The sequence below is a fragment of the Oncorhynchus gorbuscha genome, unplaced genomic scaffold (genome assembly GCF_021184085.1).
Source record: "Oncorhynchus gorbuscha isolate QuinsamMale2020 ecotype Even-year unplaced genomic scaffold, OgorEven_v1.0 Un_scaffold_4:::fragment_2:::debris, whole genome shotgun sequence".
Classification (NCBI taxonomy): Eukaryota; Metazoa; Chordata; class Actinopteri; order Salmoniformes; family Salmonidae; genus Oncorhynchus; species Oncorhynchus gorbuscha.
Window position 1 is genome coordinate 175,072 of NW_025745247.1, and position 23,955 is coordinate 199,026.

Here is a 23,955-nt window from a genome sequence, read left to right on the forward strand (position 1 = left end):
CTATAGAGACTTCACTATGGGGACAGGTTGTCTTGTGGGGACAATGTACTGTAGAGACTTCACTATGGGGACATGGTACTTTAGAGAGTTCATTATGGGGACATGGGACTATAGAGACTTCACTATGGGGACATGGTACTATAGAGACTTCACTATGGGGACAGCTTGTCTTGTGGGGACAATGTACTGTCGAGACTTCACTATGGGGACATGGTACTGTAGAGACTTCACTATGGGGACATGGTACTGTAGAGACTTCACTATGGGGACATGGTACTGTCGAGTCTTCACTATGGGGACATGGTACTGTAGAGACTTAACTATGGAGAAATGGTACTGTAGAGACTTCACTATGGGGACAGGTTGTCTTGTGGGGACAATGTACTGTAGAGACTCCACCATGGGAACATACGACTGTAGAGACTTCACTATGGGGACATGATGTCTTGTGGGGACATGGTACTGTAGAGACTTCACAATGGGGATATCATACTGTAGAGACTTCACTATGGGGACATGGAACTTTAGAGAGTCCACTGTGGGGACATGGAACTGTAGAGACTTCACTATGGGAACATACGACTGTAGAGACTTCACTATGGGGACATGATGTATTGTGGGGACATGGTACTGTAGAGACTTCGCAATGGGGACATGGAAGTTTAGAGAGTCCACTGTGGGGACATGGAACTGTAGAGACTTCACTATGGGGACAGGTTGTCTTGTGGGGACATGATACTGTAAAGACTTCACTATGGGGACATGGCACTCACAGGAGAGATAAGCTTTATGTGGACAAGGCTTCCTTGCAATCCCCACTAGAATCTTGTCATCTCCTTCACAGGATTAAAGCTATGCATAGTCCTACTTCACATGGTTAAACCTCTGCATAGCCCTGCTTCATAGGGTGGAGTGGTGGCAACTCACCCAGCTGTTACTTGAGTTATGACATCAGACATTACAGGACATCTACAGTCAATACTGCTTAGTTGTCTTAAATTCCAACTGCTGCCTGTTGGCAGCCTGGAGCCCCAGTGGGACTACAACAGTGGCCATAGGGCCCATTGAGCTGCATATGGTTATTCAGTAGGGCTGTAGAGGGATGACTGTATTGACCATAAGGCTATAGATCAGGGTTACCCCACTGTCGGCCTGCGTGTGGTTTATTAACTTTTTTTCATTATAATTGTTGGACATGCACTGCGTGCACAATTATTAGGCAAGTGAGTATTCTGATCTTATCATTATTTCTATGCACATTTTCCAACTCCAAACCATATGAACTTGAATGCTTATTGGACAAATAATTTCTGATTATATGTATATTTGTAATGAGGGAGGGTGTGGTGAAAGTGACTAACACCTTATATCAAGGTGTGCATAATTATTAGGCCGCTTCATTATAGCAGGTAAAATGGGCCAAAAGAGAGATTTAACTGACACTGAAAAGTAAAAAATGGTCAAATGCCTGTCAGACGGATGCAACACTGTTGAAATAGCTGAACTGTTGAGGCGTGACCACCTGACAATCAAATATTTTGTTGCAAATAGTCAACTAAAATCAAATCAAAGTTTATTTGTCACGTGCGCCGAATACAACAGGTTGTAGTAGACCTTACACTGAAATGCTTACTTACAGGCTCTAACCAATAGTGTAAAAAAGGTATTCGGTGAACAATAGGTAAGTAAAGAAATAAAACAACAGTAAAAAGACAGGCTATATACAGTAGAGGAGGCTATATACAGTAGAGGAGGCTATAAAAGTAGCGAGGCTACATACATATATCGATTAGTCAGGCTGATTGAGGTAGTATGTACATGTAGATATGGTTAAATTGACTATGCATATATGATAAACAGAGAGTAGCAATAACGGAAAAGAGGGGTTGGTGGGTGGTGGGTGGCGGGACACAATGCAGATAGCCCGCATAGCCAATGTGCAGGAGCACTGTTTGGTCAACCCAATTGAGGTAGTATGTACATGAATGTATAGTTAAAGTGACTATGTATGTATGATAAACAGAGAGTAGCAGCAGTGTAAACATAGGGGGTGGGGGAGGCACACAATGCAAATAGTCTGGGTAGGCATTTTTACCTATTCAGGAGTCTTTTGGCCTTGGGGTAAAAACTGTTGAGAAGCCTTTTTGTCCTAGACTTGGCACTACGGTACCGCTTGCCATGTGGTAGTAGAGAAAACAGTCTATGACTGGGGTGGCTGGGGTCTTTGACAATTTTTAGGGCCTTCCTCTGACACCGCCTGGTGTAGTCCTGGATGGCTGGCAGTGTCATGCCCTGATCTTAGAGATCCTTTATTCTCTATTTTGGGTTAGGTCAGGTTGTGACTAGGGTGGGCATTCTAGTTTTGCTATTTCTATGTTGGTCTGGTATGGTTCCCAATCAGAGGCAGTCTATCGTTGTCTCTGATTGGGGATCATATTTAGGCAGCCTTTTCCCACCTGTTTGATGTGGGATCTTGGTAATGTAATGTTACTTGTGAGCACTACATAGCTTCACGTTCATTTAGCTCTTTATTGTTTTCTGTGCATTTCACTCGAATAAAGATGATGAAACCATTCCACGCTGCACTTTGGTCCGATTCTTACAACAACGTTCATGAAAGGCAGCTTATCCCCAGTGATGTACTGGGCCGTACGCACTACCCTGTGTAGTGCCTTGCGGTCAGAGGCCGAGCAATTGTCGTACCAGGCAGTGATGCAACCAGTCAGGATGCTCTCGATGTTGCAGTTGTGGAACCTTTTGAGGATCTCAGGACCCATGCCAAATCTTTTTAGTTTCCTGAGGGGGAATAGGCTTTGTCGTGCCCTCTTCATGACAGTCTTGGTGTGTTTGGACCATTATAGTTTGTTGTTGATGTGGACACCAAGGAACTTGAAGCTCTCAACCTGCTCCACTACAGCCCTGTAGATGAGAGTGGGGGAGTGCTCGGTCCTCCTTTTCCTGTCGTCCACAATCATCTACTTAGTCTTGGTTACGTTGAGCGATAGGTTGTTATTCTGGCACCACCCGGCCAGGTCTCTGACGTCCTCCCTATAGGCTGTCTCGTCGTTGTCTGTGATCAGGCCTACCACTGTTGTGTCTTCTGCAAACTTTATGATGGTGTTGGAGTCGTGTCTGGCCATACAGTTGTGGGTGAACAGGGAGTACAGAAGGGGACTGAGCACACACCCATGTGGAGCTCCAATGTTGAGGATCAGCATGGCAGATGTGTTGCTACCTACCCTTACCACCTGGGGGCGGCCCGTCAGGAAGTCCAGGATCCAGTTGTAGAGCGGGGTGTTTAGTCCCAGGATCCTTAGCTTAGTGATGAGTTTTAAGGGTACTATGGTGTATAGCTACGCTGAGCTGTAGTCAATGAATAGCATTCTCATATAAGTGTTCCTTTTGTCCAGGTGGGAAAGGGCAGTGTGGAGTGCAATAGAGATTGCATCATCTGTGGATCTGTTTGGTCGGTATGCTAACTGGAGTAGATCTAGGGTTTCTGTGATAATGGTGTTGATGTGAGCCTTTACCAACCTTTCAAAGCACTTCATGGCTACGGATGTGAGTGCTGTTTAGGTTTAGAGTGTGTAGTCTTAGAGCGATTATCTTAATTTACCGAGGTTAGCTAGCCAGCTATTTGTCGTCCTTAACGTAGGTGACTCTGCTAGCTAGCCAACGCTAGCCAACAGCTAGCCGACAGCTAGCCAACAGCTAGCCAACGTCTCCTGTATAGAACTCAACTACCCGGTCGCATTCACAGGTAGTATCACATTTTCACTTCAGTTCATTACAGTACAACGGTTTGATTTGTTTGATCGTAGCTAGCTACTTAGCTAGCTACATAGTCTTTGTATCAAAGATAATTGTGTAGTCCAGAGCGATTTTCTAGGTTCGCTAGCCAGCTATTGTCGTTCTTTTAACGCAACGTAACGTAAACAACACTGCTAGCTAGCCAGCTAGCCCCCGACTAGCAACACTGCAGAAACTATTACACTCAACGGAACGACTTGATTAGTGTAGTGTCAACAACGCACCCACTGCCAGCTGGCCTACTTCAGCAGTACTGTATCATTTAATCATTTTAGTCAATAAGATTCTTGCTACGTAAGCTTAACTTTCTGAACATTCGAGACGTGTAGTCCACTTGTCATTCCAATCTCCTTTGCATTAGCGTAGCCTCTTCTGTAGCCTGTCAACTATGTGTCTGTTTATCCCTGTTCTCTCCTCTCTGCACAGACCATACAAACGCTCCTCACCGCGTGGCCGCGGCCACCCTACTCTGGTGGTCCCAGCGCGCACGACCCACGTGGAGTTCCAGGTCTCCGGTAGCCTCTGGAACTGCCAATCTGCGGTCAACAAGGCAGAGTTCATCTCAGCCTATGCCTCCCTCCAGTCCCTCGACTTCTTGGCACTGACGGAAACATGGATCACCACAGACAACACTGCTACTCCTACTGCTCTCTCTTCGTCCGCCCACGTGTTCTCGCACACCCCGAGAGCGTCTGGTCAGCGGGGTGGTGGCACCGGGATCCTCATCTCTCCCAAGTGGTCATTCTCTCTTTCTCCCCTTACCCATCTGTCTATCGCCTCCTTTGAATTCCATGCTGTCACAGTTACTAGCCCTTTCAAGCTTAACATCCTTATCATTTATCGCCCTCCAGGTTCCCTCGGAGAGTTCATCAATGAGCTTGATGCCTTGATAAGCTCCTTTCCTGAGGACGGCTCACCTCTCACAGTTCTGGGCGACTTTAACCTCCCCACGTCTACCTTTGACTCTTTCCTCTCTGCCTCCTTCTTTCCACTCCTCTCCTCTTTTGACCTCACCCTCTCACCTTCCCCCCCCTACTCACAAGGCAGGCAATACGCTCGACCTCATCTTTACTAGATGCTGTTCTTCCACTAACCTCATTGCAACTCCCCTCCAAGTCTCCGACCACTGCCTTGTATCCTTTTCCCTCTTGCTCTCATCCAACACCTCCCACACTGCCCCTACTCGGATGGTATCGCGCCGTCCCAACCTTCGCTCTCTCTCCTCTTCCATCCTATCATCTCTTCCCTCCGCTCAAACCTTCTCCCACCTATCTCCTGATTCTGCCTCCTCAACCCTCCTCTCCTCCCTCTCTGCATCCCTTGACTCTCTATGTCCCCTATCCTCCAGGCCGGCTCGGTCCTCCCCTCCCGCTCCGTGGCTCGATGACTCATTGCGAGCTCACAGAACAGGGCTCCGGGCAGCCGAGCGGAAATGGAGGAAAACTCGCCTCCCTGCGGACCTGGCATCCTTTCACTCCCTCCTCTCTACATTTTCCTCCTCTGTCTCTGCTGCTAAAGCCACTTTCTACCACGCTAAATTCCAAGCATCTGCCTCTAACCCTAGGAAGCTCTTTGCCACCTTCTCCTCCCTCCTGAATCCTCCGCCCCCTCCCCCCTCCTCCCTCTCTGCAGATGACTTCGTCAACCATTTTGAAAAGAAGGTCGACGACATCCGATCCTCGTTTGCTAAGTCAAACGACACCGCTGGTTCTGCTCACACTGCCCTACCCTGTGCTCTGACCTCTTTCTCCCCTCTCTCCAGATGAAATCTCGCGTCTTGTGACGGCCGGCCGCCCAACAACCTGCCCGCTTGACCCTATCCCCTCCTCTCTTCTCCAGACCATTTCCGGAGACCTTCTCCCTTACCTCACCTCGCTCATCAACTCATCCCTGACCGCTGGCTACGTCCCTTCCGTCTTCAAGAGAGCGAGAGTTGCACCCCTTCTGAAAAAACCTACACTCGATCCCTCCGATGTCAACAATTACAGACCAGTATCCCTTCTTTCTTTTCTCTCCAAAACTCTTGAACGTGCCGTCCTTGGCCAGCTCTCCCGCTATCTCTCTCTGAATTACCTTCTTGATCCAAATCAGTCAGGTTTCAAGACTAGTCATTCAACTGAGACTGCTCTCCTCTGTATCACGGAGGCGCTCCGCACTGCTAAAGCTAACTCTCTCTCCTCTGCTCTCATCCTTCTAGATCTATCGGCTGCCTTCGATACTGTGAACCATCAGATCCTCCTCTCCACCCTCTCCGAGTTGGGCATCTCCGGCGCGGCCCACGCTTGGATTGCGTCCTACCTGACAGGTCGCTCCTACCAGGTGGCGTGGCGAGAATCTGTCTCCTCACCACGCGCTCTCACCACTGGTGTCCCCCAGGGCTCTGTTCTTGGCCCTCTCCTATTCTCGCTATACACCAAGTCACTTGGCTCTGTCATAACCTCACATGGTCTCTCTTATCATTGCTATGCAGACGACACACAATTAATCTTCTCCTTTCCCCCTTCTGATGACCAGGTGGCGAATCGCATCTCTGCATGTCTGGCAGACATATCAGTGTGGATGACGGATCACCACCTCAAGCTGAACCTCGGCAAGACGGAGCTGCTCTTCCTCCCGGGGAAGGACTGCCCGTTCCATGATCTCGCCATCACGGTTGACAACTCCATTGTGTCCTCCTCCCAGAGCGCCAAGAACCTTGGCGTGATCCTGGACAACACCCTGTCGTTCTCAACCAACATCAAGGCGGTGGCCCGTTCCTGTAGGTTCATGCTCTACAACATCCGCAGAGTACGACCCTGCCTCACACAGGAAGCGGCGCAGGTCCTAATCCAGGCACTTGTCATCTCCCGTCTGGATTACTGCAACTCGCTGTTGGCTGGGCTCCCTGCCTGTGCCATTAAACCCCTTCAACTCATCCAGAACGCCGCAGCCCGTCTGGTGTTCAACCTTCCCAAGTTCTCTCACGTCACCCCGCTCCACCGTTCTCTCCACTGGCTTCCAGTTGAAGCTCGCATCCGCTACAAGACCATGGTGCTTGCCTACGGAGCTGTGAGGGGAACGGCACCTCAGTACCTCCAGGCTCTGATCAGGCCCTACACCCAAACAAGGGCACTGCGTTCATCCACCTCTGGCCTGCTCGCCTCCCTACCACTGAGGAAGTACAGCTCCCGCTCAGCCCAGTCAAAACTGTTCGCTGCCCTGGCCCCCCAATGGTGGAACAAACTCCCTCACGACGCCAGGACAGCGGAGTCAATCACCACCTTCCGGAGACACCTGAAACCCCACCTCTTTAAGGAATACCTAGGATAGGATAAGTAATCCCTCTCACCCCCCCTAAGTTTTAGATGCACTATTGTTAAGTGACTGTCCCACTGGATGTCATAAGGTGAATGCACCAATTTGTAAGTCGCTCTGGATAAGAGCGTCTGCTAAATGACTTAAATGTAAATGTAATGTAAATGCTACGGGTCTGTAGTCATTTAGGCAGGTTGCCTTTCTTGGGTACAGGGACTATGGTGGTCTACTTGAAACATGTTGGTATTACAAGCTCAATCAGGGACATGTTGAAAATGTCAGTGAAGACACCTGCCAGTTGGTCAGCACATGCCCGGAGCACATGCCCTGGTAATCTGTCTGGCCTTGTGTATGTTGACCTGTTTAAAGGTCTTGCTCACATCGGCTCGTCTGATAGGCTGGTTCCACTGTACATCTCGTGGCTGTGCTTCCCTTTGTAGTCTGTAATAGTTTGCAAGCCCTGCCACATAAGACGAGCGTCGGAGCCAGTGTAGTATGATTCAGTCTTAGCCCTGTATTGACACTTTGCCTGTTTGATCGTTTGACGCAGGGCAAAGCAATATTTCTTATAAGCTTCCGGGTAAGAGTCCTGTAACTTGAAAGCGGCAGCTCTACCCTTTAGCTCAGTGCAAATGTTGCCTGTAATCCATGGCTCCTGATTGGGGTATGTACGTACAGTCACTGTGGGGACGACGTCCTCGATGCACTTATTGATAAAGTCAGTGACTGATGTGGATTAATCCTCAATGCCCTCGGAAGAATCCCGGAACATGTTCCAGTCTGTGATAGCAAAACAGTCCTGTAGTTTAGCATCTGCTTCATCTGACCACTTTTTTATAGACCGAGTCACTGGTGCTTCCTGCTTTAGTTTTTGCTTGTAAGCAGGAATCAGGAGGATAGAGTTGTGGTCGGATTTACCATATGGAGGGCGAGGGAGTGCTTTGTACGCATCTGTGTGTGGAGTACAGGTGATCTAGAATTTATTTCCCTCTGGTTGCACATTTAACACGGTGATAGAAATTAGGTAGAACTGATTTAAGTTTCCCTGCATTAAAGTCTCTGGCCACTAGGAGCGCCTTCTCTGGGTGAGTGGTTTCCTGTTTGTTTATTTCCTTATACAGCTGACTGAGTGCGGTCTTAGTGCCAGCATCTGTCTGTGGTGGTAAATACAGTGCCTTGCGAAAGTATTTGGCCCCCTTGAACTTTGCGACCTTTTGCCACATTTCAGGCTTCAAACATAAAGATATAAAACTGTATTTTTTTGTGAAGAATCAACAACAAGTGGGACACAATCATGAAGTGGAACGACATTTATTGGATATTTCAAGCTTTTTTAACAAATCAAAAACTGAAAAATTGGGCGTGCAAAATTATTCAGCCCCTTTACTTTCAGTGCAGCAAACTCTCTCCAGAAGTTCAGTGAGGATCTCTGAATGATCCAATGTTGACCTAAATGACTAATGATGATAAATACAATCCACCTGTGTGTAATCAAGTCTCCGTATAAATGCACCTGCACTGTGATAGTCTCAGAGGTCCGTTAAAAGCGCAGAGAGCATCATGAAGAACAAGGAACACACCAGGCAGGTCCGAGATACTGTTGTGAAGAAGTTTAAAGCCGGATTTGGACATAAAAGATTTCCCAAGTTTAAACATCCCAAGGAGTACTGTGCAAGCGATAATATTGAAATGGAAGGAGTATCAGACCACTGCAAATCTACCAAGACCTGACCGTCCCTCTAAACTTTCAGCTCATACAAGGAAAAGACTGATCAGAGATGCAGCCAAGAGGCCCATGATCACTCTGGATGAACTGCAGAGATCTACCGCTGAGGTGGGAAACCCTGTCCATAGGACAACAATCAGTCGTATATTGCACAAATCTGGCCTTTATGGAAGAGTGGCAAGAAGAAAGCCATTTCTTAAAGATATCCATAAAAAGTGTTGTTTAAAGTTTGCCACAAGCCACCTGGGAGACACACCAAACATGTGGAAGAAGGTGCTCTGGTCAGATGAAACCAAAATTGAACTTTTTTGGCAACAATGCAAAACGTTATGTTTGGCGTAAAAGCAACACAGCTCATCACCCTGAACACACCATCACCCTGAACACACCATCCCCACTGTCAAACATGGTGGTGGCAGCATCATGGTTTGGGTCTGCTTTTCTTCAGCAGGGACAGGGAAGATGGTTAAAATTGATGGGAAGATGGATGGAGCCAAATACAGGACCATTTTGGAAGAAAACTTGATGGAGTCTGCAAAAGACCTGAGACTGGGACGGAGATTTGTCTTCCAACAAGACAATGATCCAAAACATAAAGCAAAATCTACAATGGAATGGTTCAAAAATAAACATATCCAGGTGTTAGAATGGCCAAGTCAAAGTCCGGACCTGAATCCAATCGAGAATCTGTGGAAAGAACTGAAAACTGCTGTTCACAAATGCTCTCCATCCAACCTCACTGAGCTCGAGCTGTTTTGCAAGGAGGAATGAGAAAAAATGTCAGTCTCTCGATGTGCAAAACTGATAGAGACATACCCCAAGCGACTTACAGCTGTAATCGCAGCAAAAGGTGGCGCTACAAAGTATTAATTTAAGGGGGCTGAATAATTTTGCACGCCCAATTTTTCAGTATTTTTCAATATCCAATAAATGTCGTTCCACTTCATGATTGTGTCCCACTTGTTGTTGATTCTTCTTCACAAAAAATACAGTTTTATATCTTTATGTTTGAAGCCTGAAATGTGGCAAAAGGACGCAAAGTTCAAGGGGGCCAAATACTTTCGCAAGGCACTGTAAGCAGCCACTAAAAGTATAGCTGAAAACTCTCTAGGCAAGTAGTGTGGCCTGCAATTTATCACAATATACTTCAGGCGAGCAACATCTAGAGACTTCCTTAGATTTAGTGCACCAGCTGTTGTTTACCAATATGCACAGACCGCCGCCCCTCGTCTTACCGGAGTGTCCTGTTCTATCTTGCCGGTGCAGCGTATATCCCGCTAGCTGAATATCCATGTCGTCATTCAGCCACTATTCCATGAAACATAGCATATTACAGTTTTTTATGTCCCATTGTTAGGATATTCGTTATCGTACCTCATCTAATTTATGATCCAATGATTGCAAGTTGGAGAGTAGTATTGAAGGTAATGGCAGCCTTCCCACTCGCCTTCTCCGGGTCCTGCCTAGGCATTCGGCTCTTTGTCCTCTGTACCTGCGTCACTTCCTCTTGCAAATAAATGGGATGTCGGCCCTGTGGGGCGTTTGGAGAATGTCTTGTGCGTCCTCCTTGTTGTAGAAAAAACCTTTTGTTTATTCCTAGGTGAGTGATCGCTGTCCTGATATCCAGAAGCTCTTTTTTTGACGTAAGATACAGTTGCAGAAACATTATGTACAAAATAAGTTACAAATAACGCGAAAAAAACCCACATAATAGCACAATTGGTTGGGCGCCCGTAAAACTGCTACCATTTCTTCCGGCGCCATTTTAACTGTAGCGCAAAGAACGCATGGAGAATTATTTTTTGCAAATTAACTGCAAAATACTTGAGAAGAATTAAACGTCAAGCTACCAGGAACCCATTATCCTCCACCATATTCCAGAACTGCAACCTACCTGGAGTCTTCAGAAGTACAAGGTGTCAAGTGCTCAGAGACATGGTCAAGGTCAAGAAGACTGAAACACGACCACCACTGAATACGATTCACAAGTTGAAACGTAAAGATTGGATAAAGAAATACCCAAAGAAAGATTTTTCGTAGGTTTTATGGACAGATGACATGAGAGTGACTCTTGATGGACCAGATGGACATGCCTGTGGCTGGATCAGTAATGAACACAGGGCACCACTTCGAGTCAGGCGCCAGGAAGGTGGTGGAGGGGTACTGTTATGGGCTGCTATCATTAAGGATGAGGTAGTTGGACCTTTTCGGGTTGAAGATGGACTGAAACTCAACTCCCAAACCTACTGCCAGTTTCTGGAAGATACTTTCTTCAAGGAGTTGTACAGGAAGAAGTCCTCAGCATTCAAGGCCATGATCTTTATGCAGGACAATACTGCATCACATGCATCCAAGTACTACACTGCTTGGCTAGCCAGACAGGGTCTCAAAGATGCCCGAATAATGACCTGGCCCCCTTCCTCACCTGACTTGGGCCCTTCTCAAACGTGAGATTTACAGTAAGGGAAGACAATACACCTCTTTGAACAGCATTTGGGAGGCTGTGGATGCTGCTTCAGCAAAAGTTGATTGTGAACAGATCAAGAAACTGACCGGTTCCGTGGATGGAAGGCTCCTGTTAGTTATTGAAACGAAGGGTGGCTACATTGGTCACTGAATATTTTTGAAAGGCCGGAAATGTTATTTAATTGTCATTTTGTGTTACCTTATTTGTTACACTTACTCAAAAAATGTTGAATAAACAAGTGAGTTGGGACAAATAAATTTTGTAATTTGGTTGCCTAATAATTCTGCACACTATTAGTTGCCTAATAATTGTGCACACTTATGTATTCCCCTGAGAAAGACAAAGCTCACTTTTCCTTTGTTAAACATTTAGGTTTGAGGATGAATAACATTTTGGATTGACTGAGAGCATTGAGTTTGTTCAACAATAAAATGAATCCTGAGGAATGCAATTTGCCTAATAATTGTGCACACAGAGTAATAGACTGTAAAAACAACAGGATATCAGCTCCAAGTGATTTTAATTTATGAAATCTGTTCCCAAGTATTCCCACACATAATAGAGAGACATGTGATCGTATACAAATGTAAGCAAGTTTTGATTTGAGTCAATCTGTTTGGGCTTCTTGCAGTCAATTTGCAGTATACAAATAATTTGTAATTATGCTTACATTTTAGTAACTTAGTAGATGCTCTTATGCAGAGTTACTTACATTAGCAACTAAGGTTAAGTGCCTTGCTCAAGCGCACATCTACAGATTTTTCACCTAGTCGGCTCGAACCAGTGACCTTTCATTTACTGGCCCTGTGCTCTTAACCCGCTAGGCTACCAGCAGACCCTGCCTGTTCCGTACCCTTGACCATCCTCTCAAGAAAAAAATCTGTCTGCGGCTGAATCTATATTTTATATTATGAAGAGAAGGAGATGTCTGGCAGCACATTGAGACTGGAGCCTCTGGTCGTGTTCTAGAGGGCTTTGTCTGCTCGCCTCATTAGAGAATATTACCTAGCATGCCTCACAGTAGTTCACTGTGTTACCCTCCCTCCCTCCATCCAGCCCTCCCTCTACCCTCCACGCAGCCCTTCCTCCACCCATGCCCTCCCTCCCCCAGGCCTCCCACCCTCTCTATACCCAGCCCTCCCTCCCTTTTACCCAGCCCACCCTCTACCCAGCCCTCCCTCCCCCCAGCTCTCCCACACTCCCCTTTATCCAGCACTCCCTCCCCCCAGCCCTCCCACACTCCCCTTTACCCATCCCTCACTCAGTTCATCCAGCCCTCCCTTCCACCCTCCATTTACCCATCCCTCCCTTCACCCAGCCCTCCCTCCCCCCAGCCATCCCACACCATCCTCCACCCAGCCCTCTTTCCACCTAGCACCCACTCTGCTGGGGGGGACGTTTACCCTGGAAAACAGAGGGAGGGGAGGAAGGGAAGAGAAGAGGAGGAAAGAGAGGGAGGATGGATGTGATATGTTGACAGCCAGGAGGTATCTACAGTGAAATGCCAAATGTTTTATTCCTTGCTGGACATTTTATTGATAGGCAGCATGAAATGTAATTACCTTCAACAAAACTCTGGGAAGCTGATTGGTTAACATGGAGATACAGGACTGTGTGTGTGTGTGTGTGTGTGTGTGTGTGTGTGTGTGTGTGTGTGTGTGTGTGTGTGTGTGTGTGTGTGTGTGTGTGTGTGTGTGTGTGTGTGTGTGTGTGTGTGTGTGTGTGTGTGTGTGTGTGTGTGTGTGTGTGTGTGTGTGTGTGTGTGTGTGTGTGAATGCCTGCGTGTGTTTGTGTATCCATGGGGTGGGTGTGTGTGTGTTTGGGTGACTCTTCATATCTCTGGGACTGCAGGCAGAGGCTGTGTGATGATCTATCATGTGACTGGAGAAAGAGAGAGAGATGAAGAGAAAGAGATGGAGTCAGTGGGAGAGGGAAGAGGGAGAGATAGGGGGGAGAGAGAGACACCTTGTGTGTCTGGAGAGAAGACAGAGTTCTCCGCTGATGTTTCTGTTCAGAAGACTCCTGCTCTGTCTCTGTCTCCAGACAGTTTTACCTCTGGCTGGAAGGGGCCTGTTTCACACTGAAGATGGTGTGTGTTTATCTTAAAATCCCTGAGAAGAAACAGAGTGTAAATAATCTCTGTTATCATGCATCGCTCTACTTCACACCTCCTATGCCCACTGGCTCTGAATGGAAGCACACACACACACACACACACACACACACACACACACACACACACACACACACACACACACACACACACACACACACACACACACACACACACACACACACACACACACACACACACACACACACACACACACACACACACACACACACACACAGACTGGAAGGAGAAAGAAAAATTCAGCAGTGAAATGGAAACAGGCTGGTCTTGATCAAACCAGATATTTTCTTGATGTGCACCCGGAGCCTGGTTTGGCTCCTATCATCTGTCATGTTCATGAATAAATATGGTGCAGAAATCTTTTATTTACCAAGAGTGAAAATTATTCTCTGTGCTCATAATATGTGTGGCAGCCAGGAGTGTTTTACATAATTCATCAGCAGTGTGCTCATTTCCTCAGTTCAGGGTAGTGGCAGTTATGAATCAGCTCATCTGCCGCATAGGGGCCAATGACAGAGCTCTGCCGTGGGCCTCTCTCTCCAACCAGAGCTCTGCCATGGGCCTCTTTTCCCAACCCAGGGCTGAACCCCACTATTACCCTGTCTGATGCCCACCAAAGAGCTCCCTAGTGGGCCTCTCACCCAGCCCTGAGACAAGAGCCACTATTACCCTATCTGAGGCCCTATCTGAGGCCCATCCGTGGTGGGTCTCTCACCCAGTCCTGAGACCAGAGCTGAACCCCACTATTATACTGTCTGAGGTCAATTAGAGAGCTCCGTGGTGGGCCTCGACCCAGCCCTGAGACCCGTGCTGAATCCCGCTATGACTCTGTCTGAGGCCCATCAGAGAGCTCTGTGGTGGGCCTCTCACCCAGCCCTGAGACCAGAGCTGCCACTTAGACTGGCATTCAGTAGACACTGTGTCCGCTGTACCTGCCTCCCTCTATCTCTCCTCCTGCCATCATTTCACCTCTCCTCCGCCTCGCTGGGCAGGAGTCATCATCAACCAGGCAACATGGTCCCTCTTATCACTTTCAAAATTAATACCAGAAATTAGGTCATTAACAGGCAGGTGGGTGGGCAGACGCATGTGTGTATGAGTGCACCCAGCGGTAGTCTACATCAATACTTGTGAAATCTCCTGTGTTTCCTGGTCTTCGCTCTCTCTCTATTTCTCTCTCTCTCTCTCCTTGACTACAGACAGGAAGATCAAAGGTCAGACACACAGTTGCAGAGAGGAGAGTCAAGAGAAGCTCATGTAGCTCCACTTTAAACATGTAGGATGTTTGTTTGTTCCTATCAAGCCCTAAACCAACAATGCAGTTTAATAAATAGAGTTAATAAAATAAATAAACTAAACAAAAGCAAAACAACTATCACAAGGTAACACAAGAAATGTACATAACAATGACGAGGCTATATACAGGGGGTACTGGTACCGAGTGTGGGGGTACAGGTTAATCGAGGTAATTTGTAAAGTGACTATGCATAGATAATAAACAGCGAGTAGCAGCAGTGTAAAAACAAAAAGGGGATGTAAGTAGTCTGGGTGGCCATTTGATTAGTTGAGTTATTCTGCAGTCTTATGACTTGGGGGTAGAAGCTGTTAAGGAACCTTTTGGTCCTAGACTCGGTGCTCCAGTACTGCTTGCCGTGCGGTAGCAGAGAGAACAGTCTATGACTTGGGTGACTGGAGTCTTTGATAATTTTTTGGGCCTTCCTCTGACACTGCCTAGTATATAGGTCCTGGATGTCAGGAAGCTTGGCCCCAGGGATGTACTGGGCAGTACGTACTACCCTCTGTAGTGCCTTATGGTCAGATGCTGAGCAGTTGCCATACCAGGGGGTAATGTAACCAGTCAGGATGCTCTTGATGGTGCAGCTGTAGATGTTTTTGAGGATCTGGGGACCCATGACAAATCTTTTCAGTCTCCTGAGGGGGAAAATGTGTTGTCGTGCCCTCTTCACAACTGTCTTGGTGTGTTTGGACCATGACAGTTTGTTGGTGATGTGGACACCAAGGAACTTGGAATTCTCGACCCGCTCCACTTCAGTCCCATCAATGTTAATGGGGGCCTGTTCAGCCCTCCTTTTCCTATAGTCCACAATCAGCTCCTTTGTCTTGCTCACATTGAGAAAGTGGTTATTGTTATTGGCACCACACTGCCAGGTCTCTGATCTCCCTATAGGCTGTCTCATTGTTGTCGGTGATCAGGCTGTTATGTCGAAACTGTTGTGTCGTCAGCAAACCTAATGATGGTGTTGGACTTGTGCTTGGACACGCAGTCGTGGGTGAACAGGGAGTACAGGAAGAGACTAAGCATGCACCCCTGAGGGGCCCCAGTGTTGAGGATCAGCATTGCAGATATGTTGTTGCCTACCCTTACCACCTGAGAGCGTGATCACACAGTCGTCCGGAACAGCTGGTGTTCTCATGCATGCTTCAGTGTTTCTTGCCTCAAAGTGAGCATAAAATAAATTTATGTCGTCTGGCAGGCTCGCGTCACTGGGCAGGTCGTGGCTTGCTTTCCCTTTGTAGTCCGTAATAGTTTTCAAGCCCTGCCATAACTGAAGAGCGTCAGAGCCGGTGTAGTACAATTCAATCTTAGTCCTGTATTGACGCTTTGCCTGTTTGATGGTTTGTCTGTGGGCATAGCAGGATGTCTTATAAATGTCCGGATTAGTGTTCCGCTCCTTGAAAGCGGAAGCTCTACCCTTTAGCTCGATGAGGATGTTGCCTGTAATCCATGGCTTCTGGTTGGGTAATGTATGTACGTACGGTCACTGTGGGGACGACATCGTCAGTGCACTTATTGATTACGCTGTTGACTGAGGTGGTATACTCTTCAATGCCATTGGATAAATCCTGGAACATATTCCAGTCTGTGCTAGCAAAACAGTCCTGTAGTGTAGAATCTGCGTTATCTGACCACTTCTGTATTGAGTGAGTCACTGGTACTTCCTGCTTTAGTTTTTGCTTGTAAGCCGGAATCAAAAGGATAGAATTATGGTCGGATTTGTCAAACGGAGGGTGAGGGAGAGCTTTGTATGAGTCTCTGTGTGTGGAGTAAAGGTGTTCTAGATATTTTTAAATCTGGTTGCACATGTGACATGCTGGTAGAAATTAGGTAAAGCATATTTAAGTTTCCCTGCATTAAAGTCCCCGGACATTAGGAGCGCCGCTTCTGGATGAGCATTTTCTTGTTTGCTTATGGCCTTATACAGCTCGTTGAGTGCGGACTTAATGCCAGCATCGGTTTGTGGTGGTAAATAGACGGCTACGAATAATATAAATGTGACCTCTCTTAGTAGATAGTGTGGTCTACAGCTTTTCATGAGGTATTCTACCTCAGATGAGCAATACCTAGTGACTTCTTTAATATTAGACATCGCGCACCAGCAGTTTTTGACAAATAACGTAGCTGCTCTGTCCTGCTGAAAAACGGAGAAGCCAGCCAGCTCTATATAGTCCGTGTCGGTGAAACATAAGATATTACAGTTTTTAATGTCCCGTTGGTAGGATATTCTTAATCGTAGATCGTCCAGTTTGTTTTCCAATGATTGCACGTTGGCCAATAATGCCGAGGGTAGTGGTTTACTCACTCACCAACGAATTCTCACAAGGCACCCAGACATCCGCCCGCCCCCTGTCTTTCTGTCTTTTTTTCACACGAATGACAGGGATGGGGGCCTGGTCTCAGGAAAGCAGTATATCCTTTGCGTCAGACTCATTTAAGAAAAATCTTTGTCCTGTTCGAGGTGAGTAATCGCTGTTCTGATGTACAGAAGCTCTTTTCAGTCATAAGAGACAGTAGCAGCAACATTATGTACTAAATAAGTTACAAAAAATGCGAAAAAACAAAGATAGCAAAGTTGGTTAGGAGCCTGTAAAACGGTAGCTATCCCCTCCTTTGCCATTGTCCATTCATCAGAGCATGTATTCAGTTATTTATAGACTGGCTGTGGGTCACCGTTGTTGACAGAAACCTCCGCAAAGTGTTCATGGAGAAACACAATGTCAAACTAAACGTGAAAATGGCAACATGTGTTGAACTGGTGTGAGTGGCAATGTTGTTTTTATAAGTGTGTGTTGTGTGCTTCATCTAGATTTTGACCAAGGCCTTGGCATGATGACAGGCATCGGTCCCATGAACCCCATGATGCCCGGCCTCGGCATGGTGCCCCCACCCCCCCTCCCCCTTGATCTGCCCATCGTCAAGGAAATCATTCACTGCAAGAGCTGCACCCTCTTCCCCCCCAACCCCAGTAAGTCTATTTACCTCTTACCCAAGTAAGTCTATTTACCTCTTACCCAAGTAAGTCTATTAACCTCTACTAGACCAGGAATATACCTGCCTAACTGCTAAGCTGTTATATCCATTCTCCATGAGATCACTTACCCAGGAAGTACAACAACCTTACTGTTGTATTTAACACATTCACTGCAAGAGCTGCACCCCCCCCCCCCCCCAACACCAATAAGTCTATTTACCTCATACCCCAGGGGGTCTATTTACCTCGTACCCCAGGAGGTCTAGTTACCTCGTACCCCAGGAGGTCTATTTACCTCGTACCCCAGGAGGTCTATTTACCTCGTACCCCAGGAGGTCTATTTACCTCGTACCCCAGGAGGTCTATTTACCTCGTACCCCAGGAGATCTATTTACCTCGTACCCCAGGAGGTCTATTTACCTCGTACCCTAGGAGGTCTATTTACCTCATACCCCAGGAGGTCTATTTACCTCGTACCCCAGGAGGTCTATTTACCTCGTACCCCAGGAGGTCTATTTACCTCGTACCCCAGTAGGTCTATTTACCTCTACTAGACAAGGAATATACCTGCCTAACCACTAAGTCATTATATCCATTCTCTATGAGATCACTTACCCAGGAAGTACAACAACCTTACTGTTGCATTTAACACATTCTTAAGGCAGGAACACACCAATAGCATTTGCTGGTATGATGAGAGTACAGGCTGTAACATGTAGAATAGTGACTTTTATTTGTTGTCAGTCAGACGTCCATGGTTTCTAAAAAAAACAGTGCGCCAAACAAACAGCTGACAACGGCAGATGAACATTTGGTGTGGTCCTATACTCTAAACATTTTAACTGACATGACAAATATGAATGAACCCTTCCCCCGTCTACCTTCAATCAAATGTATTTATAAAGTGATGTACAGTATGACAGCCTAAAAACCCAAACAGCAAGCAATGCAGAAAAACAGTGGCTAAGAAAAACTCCCTAGAAAAGCCAGAACCTAAGAAGAAGCCTAGAGAGGAACCAGGCTCTGAGGGGTGGCCAGTCCTCTTCTGGCTGTGCCGGGTGGAGATCATAAAAGAACATGGCCAAGATGTTCAAACGTTCATAGATGACCAGCATGGTCAGATAATAATAATCACAGTGGTTGTAGAGGGTGCATCAGGTCAGCACTTCACAAATAAATGTCAGTTGGCTTTTCATAGCCGATCATTCAGTTGGAGACAGCAGGTGCGGTAGAGAGAGAGTCCAAAACAGCAGGTCCGGGACAGGTAGCATGTCCAGGGAACAGGTTCCATAGCCGCAGGCAGATCAGTTGAAACTGGAGCAGCAGCATAACCAGGTGGACTGGAGACAGCAAGGTGTCATCAGGTCAGGTAGTCCTGAGGCATGGTCCTAGGACTCAGGTCCTCCGATAGAAAGAGAGAGAGAAAGAGAGAACTAGAGAGAGAGAGAACTAGAGAGAGAGAATTAGAGGGAGCATACGTAAATTCACACAGGACACCGGATAGGACAGGAGAAATTCTCCAGATACAACAGACTGACCCTAGCCCCCCGACACAAACTATTGCAGCATAAATACTGGAGGCTGAGACAGGAGGGGTTGGGAGACACTGTGGCCCTGTCTGATGATACCCCCAGACAGGGCCAAACAGGCAGGATGAAACCCCATCCACTTTGCCAAAGCACAGGCCCCACACCACTAGAGCGATATCTTCAACCACCAACCTACTACCCTGACACAAGCTCGAGTATAGCCCACAAAGATCTCCCATGTGTGAACCCGAGGGGGGTGCCAACCCGGACAGGAAGATCACGTCAGTGACTTAACCCACTCAAGTGACGCACCCCTCCTAGTGATGGCAAGGAAGAACACCAGTAAGCAAGTGACTCAGCACACATAATAGAGTTAGCAGCAAAGAATCCCAGTGGAGAGAGGTCAACCGGCCAGGCAGAGACAGCAAGGGAGGTGCCTTGCTCCAGTGCCTTTACGTTCACCTTCACACCCCTGGTGTACGTGTAGGTATGTACGGCAGGACCAAATCGGAAAGATGGTTAGGAGCAAGTCCGTGTAATTGATTTATTTATTTTTTATTTCACCTTTATTTAACCAGGTAGGCTAGTTGAGAAGAAGTTCTCATTTACAACTGTTACCTGGCCAACACAAAGCAAAGCAGTGCAACAATCACAGAGTTACACATGGAATTAACAAACGTACAGTCAATAACACAATAGAAAGGTCTATATACAGTGTGTGCAAATGTAGTAAGATTAGGGAGGTAAGGCAATAAATAAGCCATAGTGGGAAATAATTACAATTTAGCAATTAAACACAGGAGTGATAGATGTGCAGAAGATGAATGTGCAAGTAGAGATACTAGGGTGCAAAGGAGCAAAAAATACATAACAATATGGGGATGGGGTAGTTGGGTGGGCTATTTACAGATGGACTGTGTACAGGTGCAATGATCGGTAAGCTGCTCTGACAGCTGATGCTTAAACACATTGGGTGAGGTGGGTTGCAGGAAAGTATATTTAGTTCGTAGATAGAAAGTGAGACTAAGCTATATATGAAAAAGACTGGCTATTTATAAGACACGGGAACAAGACAAAGACAAATACACATGTCCTACTGCAATGCCATCTTGGAATTTTAGTAATGCTTTTAGTAATGCTTTGAAGGTTAGCAGTAAAACCTTGAAATCAGCCCTAGCCTTAACAGGAAGCCAGTGTAGAGAGGCTAGCACTGGAGTAATTTGATCACATTTTGGGGTTCTAGTCAAGATTCTAGCAGTCGTGTTTAGCACTAACTGAAGTTTATTTAGTACTTTATCCGGTAGCCAGAAAGTAGAGCATTGCAGTAGTCTGTTCTAGAAGTGACAAAAGCATGGATACATTTTTCTACATCATTTTTGGACAGAACATTTCAGATCTTTGCAATGTTAAGAAGATGGAAAAAGTCATCCTTGAAATATTCTTGATATGTTCGTCAAAACACACAGTTTTATTTGTGATGACTGTACAGCCATCTTGATTAATTGTCAGATCCAACAGCAGAACTCTTTGTTTCTTGAGACCTAGAACTAGCATCTCTGTTTTGTACGAGTTTAAATGTAAAAAAAATGCCTCAATCCACTTCTTTATGTCGGAAACATAAGCTTCCAGGGAGGGCAATTTTGGGGCTTCACCATGTTTCATTGAAATGTACAGCTGTCATCGTCCCCATAGCAATGAAAGTTAACATTATGTTTCCGAATGACATCACCAAGAGGTCAAATATATAGTGAAAAAAATAGTGGTCCTAAAACGGAACCTTGAGGATCACCGAAATGTACAGTTGATTAGTCAGAAGACAAACCCTCAACAGAGACAAACTGAAATCTTTCTGACAGATAAGATCTAAACCAGGCCAGAACTTGTCCATGTAGACCAATTTGGGTTTCCAATCTCTCCAAAAGAATGTGGTGATCGATGGAATCAAAAGCAGCACTAAGGTCTAGGAGCACGAGGAGAGATGCAGAGCCTTGGTCTGATGCCATTAAAAGGTAATTTACTACCTTCACTGGTGCAGTCGCAGTGCTACTTTCTCTATTACCTGAGTGCTGACTATGACTGAAACCAGCTCAGGGTTCATCTCTCTCCTCACAGTTCATTTATGCAGCCATAAGCATTCTCTTCCTCTCTCCTGCATTGTAAATGTCAATATTGACTCCAGTGATCTGGTCTAAAATCCAAGGGAATGAAAAGGTGTCAAGGTCTCTGTGTAACTGATCTGGCCCAGGGAAGTTCTGTGGAGCCTTATCGTCTCCACATTACAATTCTGACAGCTTATAAACTCTCCAGCCTAGCAGTAGGTGTTATGAGTACACACACATTCTAAACAGATACACACATGCACACATGCACGCCCACCCCCACCCAAACACAAACACACACCTCGCAGACACACATGGATAGCACCAGACAGCTAAAAATCGGCTCAGGAATGGATTGTTTGACACTGTTGCTTGTGTGAGACTCACTGGATATAGAGGGAGAAACTGATCTACGTTCACATCTCCTCAGAGAGAAAGAAAGAGCGAGAGAGGGAGAGGGAAGGGGGAATAGAGAGAGGTGGAGAGGGAGAGAAGGTGGAGAAAGAGATAAAGAGGGGGAGAGAGAGAGACGGGGGAGGGAGGGAGGGAGACGGGCGTGGGGGAAAAGAGAGGGAGATGGAGGGAGAGAGAAAGCGAGAGAGAGAGGGAGATAGAGGAAGAGAGAGATATGGGGAGGGAAGGGGAAAGAGAGGCTTGTGAGTGTAGTGATTACTGTACATTTTTTGTTTATTTTACTTTTGTTTATTATCTAGTTCACTTGCTTTGGCAATGTAAACATTGTTTCACATGCCAATAAAGCCCCTTAAATTGAAATGTAATTGAATCGAGAGAAGAGCGAGGGGGGTTGGATGGGGAGGGAGGGGGAAGAGAGATGGAGAGAGGGAGGAAGACAGAAAGGGAGATGGGGTGAGAGAGGATGAGAGACAAGGCGAGGGGGTTGAGAGAAGGGGAGAGAAAGCGAGAGAGAGAGCGGATGAGAGCGAGAGAGAGGGAGGGAGGGAGGCTCCATCTATAATAGGAGGAGTGACCTCTGTGAAGACAAAGCCTCCATCTGTAATAGGAGGAGTGACCTCTGTGAAGACAGAGCCTCCATCTGTAATAGGAGGAGTGACCTCTGTGAAGACAGAGCCTCCATCTGTAATAGGAGGATGACCTCTGTGAAGACAGAGCCTCCATCTGTAATAGGAGGAGTGACCTCTGTGAAGACAAAGCCTCCATCTGTAATAGGAGGAGTGACCTCTGTGAAGACAGAGCCTCCATCTGTAATAGGAGGAGTGACCTCTGTGAAGACAGAGCCTCCATCTGTAATAGGAGGAGTGACCTCTGTGAAGACAGAGCCTCCATCTGTAATAGGAGGAGTGACCTCTGTGAAGACAGAGCCTCCATCTGTAATAGGAGGAGTGACCTCTGCAAAAACAAGACACTGTGGTGTGTAAAACATGCCAGGCTGCAGGTTTGATGCCCCCTCCGTCTCTCCTCTCATTTTTCTTTTCTCCACTCATCCCCTCCTTCTTTTGGGGTCACGTCCAGTTAATTACCTGACTGCCTCGGTGTCTTTGTGTTCATGTCAGCCAGGCTATGCATCATATCATCATGTCATACACCACATATGTTTAATGCTAACCTTTACATAGTGTTAAGCTTGTGGTATCCCGGGAGGTGGGTTGGTGATAGAGGGGAGGTACGTGCCGTGACGTTGGCTCACTCTGCTGGGCGTTCACAGGCTGGGCACCATGACGATGATCGCCCAAGTACAGGTAATTAGTGGAGTGTGCTAACCAGCCATGCAGGACACATAAAGGGTGCACCGTGGCATACTGCGAGGGAAGACCAAGAGACAGACACAGAGCAGAACCTGAGAAGGACTGAGTAAAACTTCCATTATTTTGTTATGTTTATTTTGTTGCCTAGATAAGTTGTTTTCTGACTAGAACCTCCCTGTCTCTCAACCCGAGCGTACAGAGATTACCATAGAGGAACCGGTGGCTCAGTTTATCCTCAGCAAGCAGAAGCAACAGGTTTCACTAACATTTTCCAGTTACTGCAAACATCATCCCCCCATTTTCTCCAAAACACAACACAGTGGACAGGACATTTGTCCAGATGATAAAGCATGTATTTCATGTATCAAGTGTAAATAACTCATTTTTGACCACCTGTGCAGTTACTGCTCTTTTGCTTGTTAGGGCAGTACAACATACAGTCTTAGACATTGCCTGTCTTTGATCGAACGATATTTCTATGAAAATTCAGCACTTTATGCCGTGAGAATAACATATGACATTTTAAGTACGTGTGTGTGTGTGTGTGTGTGTGTGTGTGTGTGTGTGTGTGTGTGTGTGTGTGTGTGTGTGTGTGTGTGTGTGTGTGTGTGTGTGTGTGTGTGTGTGTGTGTGTGTGTGTGTGTGTGTGTGTGTGTGTGTGTGTGTGTGTGTGTGTGTGTGTGTGACAGCAAAACCAAATGTGTGTGTGTGTGTGCGTGTGTGACAGCAAAACCAAAATGTGTGTGTGTGTGCGTGTGTGACAGCAAAACCAAATGTGTGTGTGAGAGAGGCAATGAACGGACCCACTGGGCAAAAACTGGTTGAATCAACATTGTTTCCATGGTAATTTCAACCCAAAAACACAATGTATGTATGGATGTTGAATTAACGTGAATAACAA

The 23,955-nt window shown here is 46.5% G+C and overlaps 1 long non-coding RNA gene across 1 annotated transcript in view; it reads left to right on the top strand.

The window, feature by feature from the left end:
• The window catches only part of LOC124018143, a 153,450-nt gene extending 135,785 nt beyond the window's left edge, over positions 1 to 17,665 (top strand). The window contains exon 4 of the long non-coding RNA XR_006835579.1: positions 17,538 to 17,665. This is a non-coding gene — a long non-coding RNA (uncharacterized LOC124018143). The remainder of the gene's footprint in view (positions 1 to 17,537) is intronic.
• Positions 17,666 to 23,955: the final 6,290 nt, after the last annotated feature.